General features: G+C 36.9%; 1 protein-coding gene across 5 annotated transcripts in view; it reads right to left on the reverse strand.

Moving 5' to 3' along the window:
• Window positions 1–12,576, reverse strand: part of Aopep (aminopeptidase O (putative)) — a 336,146-nt gene that overhangs the window by 306,370 nt on the left and 17,200 nt on the right. The window lies entirely within an intron of this gene.

Consider the following 12,576-nt stretch of genomic DNA (forward strand, 5'->3'; position numbering starts at 1 on the left):
AAGAAATTAACAACCTGACAAAATAGGTATATTTAAAATGTCTTTTGTATTCCTTAATATCAGGTGTTCTAACTGAAAAACATTGCTTGACTTTTTAATGGAACCCTTCTCCTCTAGTTCTGCTTAACTCCTTACTTCCCTTTTGACTGTCTCTATCAGATATTTTTATCTCCCCTCCTCCCAGAATCCAACCAACCCAACAGAATTTTTAGTTCCTACAACTCCACAGGCGATTTCCTCATCAAATTCCCACTTCATCTCAAAAACTGTGGCTTCCTGGTGAACAACCATGAAATACTTTGCAAGACATCACCTTTACAATAACAATAATAATAATAAAAAAGGAAATATACTACAAGTACATATAAGAGTAGCATATAGAAATCAACAAAAGGTAATGATCAATAGCGGGACGGAAGGAAGAGAAATAGACTGGGAGTGGGTGGGGACTAGTAGGAAGTGAGTACACACGCAGGAGCAGTCAGGGAGAATAAAAAAAGATTGAAGCCAGAGGAGGTGGCTCAGGCCTGTAATCCTAGCTACTCAGGAGGATGACATCTGAGGATCTCTGTTCAAAGCCAGCCCACGCACTAAAAGTCCATGAGACTCTTATCTCCAATTAACCACCAGAAAACTGGAAGTGGCACTGTGGCTCAAGGGGTAGGGCAGTAGGCTTAAGAAGAGTTCAGGGACAGTGCCCAGGCTCAGAGTTCAAGACTCACGACCGACCAAAAAGAAAGAAAGATTGATTGAATATTATCCAACGGATTATTTTCAAAAACAAAAACAACAAGGATTGAATATTATCCAACAGATTATTTTCAAAAACAAAAACAACAAGGAAACCCGTTGGAGATGGTATTTCTTAGAGTTCAGGCAGTGTGATATAGGGGTTGAAATGGATTGGAATCTAGTGTATGTGTGCAGGTCTAGCAGTGACACCACTACACATATAACTCACATAATGGAAATAAGCTAATAAAAAAAATGTGGCAAGACACTGGTGGCTCATACATGTAATCCTAGCTAATCAAGAGGCTGAAATCTAAGGAGTGCAGTTCAATGTCAGCCAGGGCAGAAAAGTCTGTGGGACTCTTATCTCTAAAGAAAAAGTCAGAAGTAGAGCTGTGGCTCAAGTGGTAGAACACTAGCCTTGAGTGAAAAAGCTCAAGGACTGGTACCAAAAAAGAAAAATTGACTTCTTGAAGTCTTGTACAATCTGGATCAAAACTATTTTTTCCAGTTTGAGGAAGATACTGTCTTTGTATCCCTAACCTTTAACCAGATGACCTGATCAAGACACTGCCATCCTAAACCTGACACCATTCCTGGCTCCCACAGTCCATATCTACTTGTCAAATCCTATTCTCCTTCCATGAGCAAGCTGAAGTGCTCTCTTGAATTGTCACTCAAAATATTTTCCTGACCCCTATTTTCTTCACCACAAAACTGTATGTGGTAAAGAGTTTAAATGCAATAGTAGTAAAGACAAATTATGCAAAGAATAATTTAAGATTTATTTATTGAGAAACTGATATTTCTCTTGGTCATAAAAATGATTAACTAGAGCCAGGAGTTTGGCCTAGTGGTAGAGTGCTTGCCTAGCATGCACGAAGACTGGGGTTCAATTCCTCAGTACCACATATTCAGAAGAGGCCAGAAGTGGAACTGTGGCTCAAGTGGCAGAGCACTAGACTTGAGAAAGCCCAACAACCAGTGCTCAGGCCCTGAGCACAAGCCCCAAGAATGGCAAAAAAAAAGAGTAACTAGAATGTACTAAATTCTGCATGAGAGTTCCTTGATGTAATTACTAATGAACAATAACCTTTGACTTCACTTATGTAATGAGGAACAATGATGTTTGAAGCTGTTAACATACAGTATTTTGCTGTTGGATTCTTACAAAAAAAAAAACAGTAAGCTCTAAAAGTAGAGACATAGGTAGAATGTGATAGAGACAGATACAGAGACACAGAGATAACATACTTGAATGGTTGTCTATCATCATTTGAATAAAAACTGTTTGCATTTATATCAGTATAGACATAACTACATTATCATCCATCTTTAATAGTGTCTCATGTTTATTTCTGAAAATTTGTATAATTTATTCTATAGAGCACTTTGAGCAACTATTGCCTGTATTCACAGAAAATAATGCTGGAGTACTGCCTCAGCATGTCCTTTCAATTCTGATACCAAAACCATTGTCATTAAAACCTGTTAGCTTTCTAGTGGCTAACGACTGCTGCTCCCAAATTATATTATGTTGTTTTGGCTTGTGTCTTTGTTTTTGTGTTTTCTAAGAAACAGGGTTTCCTTATGTTGCTCAGGATTCCTCAAATATAGGAATCCTATCTCAGTCTCCAACATGGCAGAACTACAGACACACACCACTAGGCCCAGCTTTAGTGTGTGGTTTTTTTTTTTTATTTTTAATTTCTTTAATTTAACTTTATTGTCAAGGTGATGGACACAGGGGTTACAGGTATAGAAGTAAGCTAGTGAGTTTAATGTGTATTTTTAATGCTTAAATGCTTGTCACCTGAACTTGTAACTCTGGTTCTCTTCAGTAGATTAAGTACATTTTTCACAGAGGCCACCTGAGTGTTTTCTTTTAACTTTCCAATTCCATGACTGGTAACTCTTTTACAGCCCATTACTTGGGCCCTTTACTGGGATGATTTGAATCTCTGAAACTCAATCATACCTCAAGGTATTTTCAGGTCTCTGTAACTACTGTCTTCTGCTAATTTTCGAGAAAACAAAGTTAATTCTCAATAAAGTTAATTCTATCCCTCTGAATCCCAATTTTTGGGTCTTAAAAAAGCCACAAATAGCATTCTTCTGCCAAAATTCTGGAACAAAAATTAGCAATACAGTAGCATAGCAAAGGGAGACGGAAAGATCATCATGATTATGGATGACTTGCTATGAAGGCCAAAGATAGCTGGAAATTAAATCCCTAAACAGGTTTACCCACATGGTCACCCTGAAGAGTCCACTGACCAACAACACTCATCAGTCCGAAGTTTCAAGAAAAGGTGGTGAGCTCCCTGGATAGGACTTAAGGACTGAAACAACAAAAAATGACTCTATGTGGTCAGGAGTGCTGGAGACAAGCAAAGAAGAGATGAAATGAACAGAACAAGCCCCCAAAATGTATCAAACAAAGCAAACACCTACAACCAGGAGTATAACACTAATTATTGCCCCCTCAGGGAAGGAAACAACAAAGATAGGTTAAAAAAAAACATTGTCCTCCCAACTATCTCCATCAATGTATTGTACTTTGGAACCTTGTTTCAACTGGTACTTTCTTCTTGTCAACATTTTCTGTTACTCAACAATTCTATGCTATTTTCAATATCAATACCTATCTTTTCAAGCAAAAACTGTATGTGGGCTCTCTTACCTACTTCTCCCTCTCTCCCTTCTCCTTTCTTTTCTTTACTTTTGTCATACTGGGGATCAAACTCAGTGTTTCTCACATGTTTTACCACTTAGCTACATTTCCACCCCTTACTTATTATTTTTACTACATTTTATTTCACCGAACATTGAGACTGGAAAATTCAGGGCTTACACCATCCAAACCTTTAGTTTTAGTATCGAAAAGAATGAGGCCCAGGGGCCAGGAGTTTGGCCTACTAGTAGAGTGCTTACCTAGCATGCACGAAGACCCAGATTTGATTCCTTCATCTCATATACATAGAAAAGCTGGAAGTGGTGCTGTAGCTCAAGCGGTAGAGCACTGGCCTTGAGGAAAAGCCCAAGGACAGTGTTCAGTGCCTGAGTTGAGTCCCCAGGACTGGCAAACAATTTGCCCAAGCTCATTCAGTTTTGTTTTTGCAGAAATTTTCTCATTTGATGATGCATTTCTGGATCTCCAGGCCATTTTGTTTACACTGTCCAAGTTACAAGTGAAAAGTAACCTCTGAAACACTTCCATATCCTTATTTTTTCTTCTAATTTTCTTCAGGTTGGATAGACTAATAATTATTCTTGTGATTGCTTGGGGGGGAGGACTTGTAAAACTAGTCCCAGAAGATTCAAGAGAGCAATGTCACCTTTGTAAGTCCTGCAACCTAAATTATGTGCAACACGTAAGTCTATTATAATTTGTTGCTTATTCATCTATTTCCTACTTGTCTTGGATTTGTGGATGACCTAAATCTCTTTTCTTTGGAAGTACATAGCTCTCACTGGCGTCAACTGAGGTCATAGTCCCACATTTAGGGAAAAACTGAACTGACTGTGGTTATAAACACGTGTCTGTGGCTACTTTGAAAGACCTCTCTCAGCAAATGGTAACCATATTTCTAAGAAGTCTGTTGACTTCAGCACTTTTGGCTATTATTGTGCTCTAATTCAAAATGCCAGCCTGTCTTACTGAAGCATTTTTCCATTTTCTGTCACAAGCCGTAACATATAAAAGTCCTCCCCCATTTCCAAAAACCAATGGTTAGTTTCCAGTGGCTAACCATTACAGCTTCTAAAATAGTGTGCTAGGTAGCATGAATATTAAATGCTTAAGTGAGTATCTCAGTAACACCATTAAATAGCTTCAAAAGGATTAACATATAGCAACATTTATAAGGGGTGGAGAGGACCAAATAGTAAAGTTATAACTCAGAAAAGGAACTGCTCTGCTATTTTCAGTCACCCAACCTGAAATAGCCTCTGAAGAGAGACATGCTCAAGTACAATTTCACTCTACTTTAAAGCCACAAAGAAATATGTTTCACTTTTATGACCCTTAGCTTACCCTGCCTTGTTTCATAGCTATCTTCATCCTCCATTGCCCCATAAACTCTTTGAGACTCCTGATTCATTCCTGGGTTCAGGACCATGTTAAATGAAGTACCTTTTACATGGAAAGGTATAATAAATACCAGTGAGATTGATATCTGAAGGAATTTGTGATTTTTATATCTCCTTGCTTATAGAACTGATGTGGCTTGCATACTTTCTATATTCTAGTAGAAAGTCATTGCTTAACAAACATCTTCCTCTAGACATCTCATTATTTTCTCAGATGCCTCTTTATGCCATGTGATTTTTTTTTCTTGTAAGTAAGGAAAAGGAGAAAACACATGCATGCTTATTCTAAAGCATTAAGCAAACTGTGAATTACTAAATTATTTGATTCTACAAATTAGTTTACCAGAGAATACCTTTCTCTATTTCAAATGCATTTATTCTTTATTATCCATCAAATACTCTTTTTGATATTGTTTTATTATCGTTAACTAGCTGTACAAAGGGTTTGCCATTTAACAAAGCAATTTATTAATATAACATATCTCATCAAAGTTTCTTAATGACAATCAGTCTAACTGCAGAGATACACTGCTTCTAGATATAATTCATCTGATATTCAAATGCACATAGTCATAGAAACATAGCCTACTGCTGTGAACTTCAGTAAAAATAATTTCAGAATTAGAAGAAATCAGAAGTCCAGGCCGGGAGTTTGGTGCTTGCCTAACATGCACGAAGACCCAGGTTTGATTCCTCTGTACCACTTACATAGAAAAAGCTGGAAGTGGTGCTGTAGCTCAAATACCAGAGCTCTAGCCTTGAGCAAAAAGTGTCCAAGAGAATGAGAGAGAAGGAAGGAGTGGGACATTGAACATCTCAATGGACTCAGAAACCAATCTGAAAAAGCTTATAATGACTGAAGCAATCTGAGCACGCAAATAAAATAAGACAGTAGTTGATTAGAAGCCAAGAAATACAATATGTAAGACTAATCTATATATAAACAAATGGGGGGCAAAAATTCTTTCAGAAGAATTCCAGATAATAATGTCTCTTCTAACAAGTAGAGCTTATTTCTCACCAGGTATAGGCTCTCCTTAGCGCCTTGCTTCCAAAAAATAAAGAATAGAAAAGGAAACACTAAATTTAGAGAAATCTAACAGACACAACTTTCCCCATATTGTCAAGATCCTTATAGTATTTCCCAAACCGATAATCTCAGTGCACACATTAGAAAGTTTTAGGAAATTTCACACTGAAGGACATCCCATAAAACATATGACTAGTACTTTTCAAAAGTTCAAGGCTACAAACAACAAGTAAAATATGAAAAACTGTTTCAGCTAGAGTCTAGAGGATGTCCCCTAAAATGAAATGTATAATCCTAAATGTGATTCTGAAGCAAAAAGGAAAAAAATGGGAGGCAATAGTGGAATACTTTAGCTAATAACATTGTATAACATTATTTTTTATTTAATATACCATAATTGTGTTAAATATGAAGCTGGGGACAAGTTGGGTATATGGAAGCTCCCTATTCCATAATTGCAACTTTTAAAAAAAACTGTATTTTATTGTCTGGTAATATATAGAGGGTTAGTCAGGTAGTGGATACATTACTTCTCACATATTGATACCCCTTCTCATGTTTTTGTCTCCCTTTCCCTCCCCACACCCTCTCTCAATCATCTTCATTGCAACCTTTTAGTAAATCTAAAGGTACTCCAAAAGAAACTTTAAGAACTGTTACTTACTGGAGCAACTGTTGCCTAAGGCAAAATGATACTGAGTTTATACTTTAAGCTGGACATGTTAGTATAACACCTGGGAGATGTTTGAGGCCAGCCTATGCTGAGGAGAGAAGGGACAGGGGAGAGGGGACAGGGAATGAGGCAAGAGGGGAGCAGGAAAATCTTAAAGCTGAAACCATTCAAAAATAGCCCTATCAGGCCAAGAAAAATGATCACTGACATAATTTAAATATTTGGATATGCTTTTGGGCATTTTATTTGGTTTCTACCATTTTTAACTTTAAGCTTTTCCCATTTGATCCTTCCTTCTTTTCTTTTGAGTTAAAAAAATGTTAAAACAACATAAAACTATTTATCTTACCTGTCTAAAAACAGAATTCAAATTCCCCCCAGAACAGTAATTCTAGCATGCTCCAGAGTACACACACACACACACACACACACACACACACACACACACACACAGTGTAAATACATGCTACAATAGGGCCTTTCACTGCAAAACTCATACCCAAGAGGCAATGTCATTTATCACAGAGTAAATAATGCAAGATAACACAACGAAAGGGGTAGGATTTTGCTTTATTTCCTTACCTATAAATAAAAATATGTAGTACTTTATAGGATTACCACATGTGGTATGATAGTAACTTAAATCTCAAACTTTCAGACAAACTGTAAATAAGATAAACTGTGCTCTCTGGCCTCAAGTTCTAAATAGTCCCTTTTCTTTAAGTAAATTGCTTTCATGGCTTTCATGAAGCATATAAGGGTAACTGTATATAATTTGTAATTATGTAATAAAAGACTCTTTTGTGATACTGTATACATAAAAAAAAGGAAAAATGAAAGAAAACAAAACTGGAATTAATGCTGTTGTGGGAATTATAAAAAGTCACTGTGATGAAGAGCAAGGAAGTAAGGCCAAAACAGACACTCAGTCAAAGACCTTTTGAGGATAAAGAAAGCAAATCACTGTCAGCTGTGGCTTGATTTATATACTGTAACCAGGCATGGGGGAGGGGAGGGCTACCATGTGAACACCAAAACAAAACTTGATTTACTCTCACCAGCACACGCCTCCCTTCTGGATTCCACTTAAACCCGACATAGTCTGATGGCCTTAGCTTCCCTGATGTCAGTGTGTGTTTACTCCAGCTATCCAGATCATGCTCAAACACACACATCACATTTCTTTTTGGCGCCTAATGACTTTATGTTCACATTATTAGGAGTTATCAGATTACAGAGATCAGACTGAAAGTGATTTCAGTCTATTTTCAAGGAAGAAATAATTTATCCCATTGTTACTTGCTTACAAAGTAGAGCATGTTTCAATTCTCTACAGTGCCTCTTAAGCCTAATTACAGTAGAGTGATCAGAAAAGGATTCCTTGGAGAATGTATTTCAGTGACAGAGGAATGAGATTTAACATTTGGACTTCATTTTCAAGAAGTTATGCTTGCCTAATCAAGAACTAGAAAGGCTATTTTACCTACTGAACTGCAACATAATTTCTCCTTAGGCAATGTGTCTTTTTAAAAAAATATACTTGTTATTTGATATATTTGTTTCTCTACATTATGACAATTAAAGATTTCACATCTACTCAGATCAACATTTTACATCTTGCCTGTCATCCTAGCTTCTTGGGAAGTGGGTGTGGTGTGTCTGTAATTCCAGCTACTTAGGAGGTAGTAGATAGGAGGAACACAATTTGAGGCTACACTAGGGCAAAAATACAAGTCCCTACCTGAAAAATAAAGAAAAGTCAAGTACAAAACGCACCTTAAACAAGTTCATCACCAACACTACATTCCTAGATTCCCTTCATTCTCTCTCTTTTCAAACAGTGGTTTGAAACAGTAGGTTTCATCATGCTGCTTTCACACACATACACATATACACATACTATTTTATCTTCACCCTGCAGTATATATATATGTATATATATATATATATTCCTTTTCCCCTCCTTCTCTCTCAGAGCCTTTATATCATTCCACTTGTTTACATTCATGTTTCATTAGTATTGTGATCATCATCATTATCATCATCATCATCATTATAATTTAGGTCCAGATTCCACAAACAAGTGAAAATACGTGATACTTGGCTTTCATAGTTTGGCTAATCTCACTCTACATGATGAACACTAGTTCCATTCATCTTCCTACAAATGACAGAATTTTTTGTTTTTTACTGAGTAATAGGTGTCTTATTTTCTTTATCTACTCATTGATTGTTGGATCCAGTTGCAATTTTAACAGATACTACTTTATCTCAGAATGTGTTAGTATAATTCCAAATATTCAAACCTTTAAATTACCCTATATTTATATGTTAGTCCTTTTTTATTTTTCCATAAGGAAAAATGGGTTTCAAAAGTTATCAAGGACAATCGGTCTGTGGAAGGACAAAGTGGGGAACAAAAATGGAGGAACAAAGGGTGAGTAAATGCAGCAGCGGTAATCACTAGATATTATGCTGACAATGAACCATACAAACTTGTGGATAGGGACAGGAGGGAAAAACTGGGAGAGAATGAAAGAAAGGGTGACACTGTCAAAAAAAAAAGTACTCATTACCTGACTTATGCAATTGTAAATTTTCTGTACTTTTAATAACAATGTATTACTCTGTACTTTATAATAACAATTATAAAAATCATTGAGGATAATGATGAAAAATAGAAGCTAAAGAAAGTGTGGGAGACCTGCATACAGTCTGGGGAAAAACAACTCCACAAGAAGAGTAGACAAGACAATTCTAAAATGAGATATAGGAGACAGGCCCATACCATACACCTGCCCCAGGAAGCTGACCTGGATTGGCGAAGCAGTCTTACCTACATAAAACTGCATAATATTACAATACTTCACATATTTATATTATTAGCTATTAAGGCTAGAAACATGATTAATAACGATAGGTAAATGTACTAACATAGCATTCCATACATACTAAATACGCAACGTACTATCCAGTATCAATCTTAACACCAAACACTGGGACAGAGAAATTCTCTAGGAATGTGGAAGATGGGGGGAAAGGTATGGAAGAATAGAAAAATCAGAAAACAAAACAGTACTCAGACATTGTGGCATACACATATATAATCCTAGTCTCTTGGGAGATAAGAGACTGAGAAGATTATGATTCTCAAGCCCCATCTCAACCAATAAAAAACAAAAAACTTAAGTGCTGTGCTAAGCACCTGACTTCCCAATTATAAGACAAGTGTAAGCAAAGGGATCAAAGATCAGGCCAGCTTTAGCAAAATATGAGACTCTATTCAAAAAAAAAAACAAAAGCCCAAAGAGCTAGGGGCATGGCTCAAGTGGTAGAGTGACTTGCCTAGCAAGTTGCAAGGTCCTGAGTTCAAAACATTGACTTATGTAACTGTAACCCCTCTATATATTACCTTTACAATTTAAAAAAAAAAAACTGAGTTCAAAATCCCAGTATATCCAGAAGAAAGCAAACCCAAATTTTAGGCCTATTTATAACCTAACAGAAGTACCAGAAGTACCAAGGTTAACATACAGTGCTTTCAGCCTGAGTGTCTCCCCACTATAATCCAGAAAAAGAATAAAGCTTCTGTGACCAAACTCTGCATGGCTGAAAGGCAGGCTGTCAAGTACCAGCCCCAATCTCTCATGAGACTGTTATACCCAATTTTCATGTGATATTTCCCCTAAAACTTCTTAAACCTAGTCACACAATTTCAGTCACTGTCCCACTATAGATTCGTAAGCCAAAACAATAGCAGATGCAAAAGGACTAATCATTATTCTACGATGATCTTTGCAAACCACAGACACAAGATAAGTTACTGTTGATCACTTCTGTGGACATAATTCAACTAATTTAGCTTTTATTTTAACAGACCACCCAGTGATTTGGGGGATGCTAAGATAAAAATTAACAAAACATTTCAAACTCTGCTAGAATTGTCATCATTTATTACATTATCATTGGCTTGGGCAGCTCCTGTCCCCTCCTCAGTTTTTAAAATTTAGAGACCTTAGTTATCTTTATCACTCATTAATCCAGCCTTACACAATTCCTTCAAATGACCTTTTCAATATATAGTACTAGTGAACAATTGCATATTTTAACTTAATTGTAAGGCTCTGGAGCCCAGGAAGCTCACACCAAGCCTGTGTATTAAACCTCCACGGCCCTACCCTCCCCAGATGAACAGAAAATTAAAGTATTCTGTTATATGCCATGAAACGAAGTAATTAGCAAAAGGACAAAGGCTGTTTTTAAATGTCTTGGCTTTGGGGCTTCATTTGGCTGGGTTAATGTTGGATCTGTTTTCAATATAGCTTTTTTTTCCTTCTCCTGTAGCTTGAGTTTGTTGCTACAGAAGGGGGTAGGGTTGCCACACTAGAGTAAAATGTGTAACTGTGCCATTTAAAATATGTGAATTTTTTTGTCAGGTGAGATGGCGAACCGGCTCTTGGATCTTTGATTTTCTTAGCACCCAAATTTAAAGAAACAGTTTTGCTCTGATGCAACAACAGATAGAGACACCAACTTTTACTCTTAGTCTACATAGGTATTTGCCTCTGTGTCACACCCCTAAAAGCTGGGGAGACAGAAACAGGTGGACTAAATGATTTCTACCCTTTTCTTAATTCCTTAGATGTTTTCCCAAGAAGGCTATTGCATAGTGAATCTTAACCACCCACCATTATTTTTCTTATTATTATTGCTGCAGAAATATTTTTAGCCTCTTGGCACTCTCATGGCCAAAGTAGCTGCCTATAACTATTCTGATAACCAAGTTCTTTTTTTTTTTTTTTTGCCAGTCCTGGGGCTTGAACTCGGGGCCTGAGCACTGTCCTTGGGCTTTCTCAAGACTAGGGCTCTACCACTTAGGCCACAACACCACTTCTGGCTTTTTCTACATATGTGGTACTGAGGAACTGAACCTAAGGCTTTGTGCATGCTAGGTAAGCACTCTACCAGTAGGCCAAACTCCCAGCCCCATCAGGTGACTGTTTTAAGGCTCCAGATATACTTAATATTACTTTTTAAACACACACTCAAAAACAACTCAAATGCTCTGATTCATGAATATGTAAAGTCAAATGTTGACTATCTACAAAATGAAATATTATTCAGCCACAAAAAGAAATAATAGCCAACATGCTACCCTATGAATCTTAATTTTTTTATTGTAAAGATGATGTTTGGAGGGGGTTACAGTTATGTAAGTCAGGCCATACACATGAATCTTGAATATATTATGCTAAGTGAAAGCATGAAGACATGAAAATACATATATAGTATATTTTATAATGCTATTTACATGACATGCCCAGAAAAGGCAAATCCACAGGGATGGAAAGTACTAATTGACAGGGATTTCTAAAGTGTACAAGGATTCCTTCTAGAGTTATGAAAATATTGATAAATTGGACAGTGATGATTGTACAATTCTGTGACTAGACTGGAATCAACTGAATTGTATGTATATTATTATTATTATTTTGTGCCAATCCTGGGGCTTAAATTCAGGTCCCCGGGCACTGACCCTAAACTTTCATGCTCAAAGCTAACACTCTACTACTTGAGCCACAGCTCCATTTCCAGCCTTTTGGTGATTAATTGAAGGTAAAAGTCTCATAGGAGGCTGGGAGTTTGGCCTAGTGGTAAGAGTGCTTGCCTAGCATGCATAAAGGCCCAGGTTTGATTCCTTGGTAACACATACGTAGAAAAAAGCTGGAAGAGGTGCTGTGGCTCAAGTGGTAGAGTTCTAGTCTTGAGAAAGCCCAAGGACAGTGCTCAGGCCCTGAGCTCAAGCCCAGGACCGGCAAAAAAAAAAAAAAAAAAAAAAAAAAGTCTCACAGACTTTCTCAGCCTCCTGAGTAGTAGGATTACAGACAGAAAGGCATGAGCCATCGCTGGCATCTAGCTAGAATTATATTGTTGAAGCATTAATCTGATGCGAATTATATCTCAATAAATCTAAAACAGAATAAGTTCTTTAAAAACCTACTGTAGTTTTTCCTGTGTCCTAGAGAAGAAAAGTCAGAAAAAAAGTATA

The sequence above is a fragment of the Megascapheus bottae genome, chromosome 3 (assembly GCF_031878675.1).
Source record: "Megascapheus bottae isolate mThoBot1 chromosome 3, mThoBot2.hap1, whole genome shotgun sequence".
In the NCBI taxonomy this organism is placed as follows: Eukaryota; Metazoa; Chordata; class Mammalia; order Rodentia; family Geomyidae; genus Megascapheus; species Megascapheus bottae.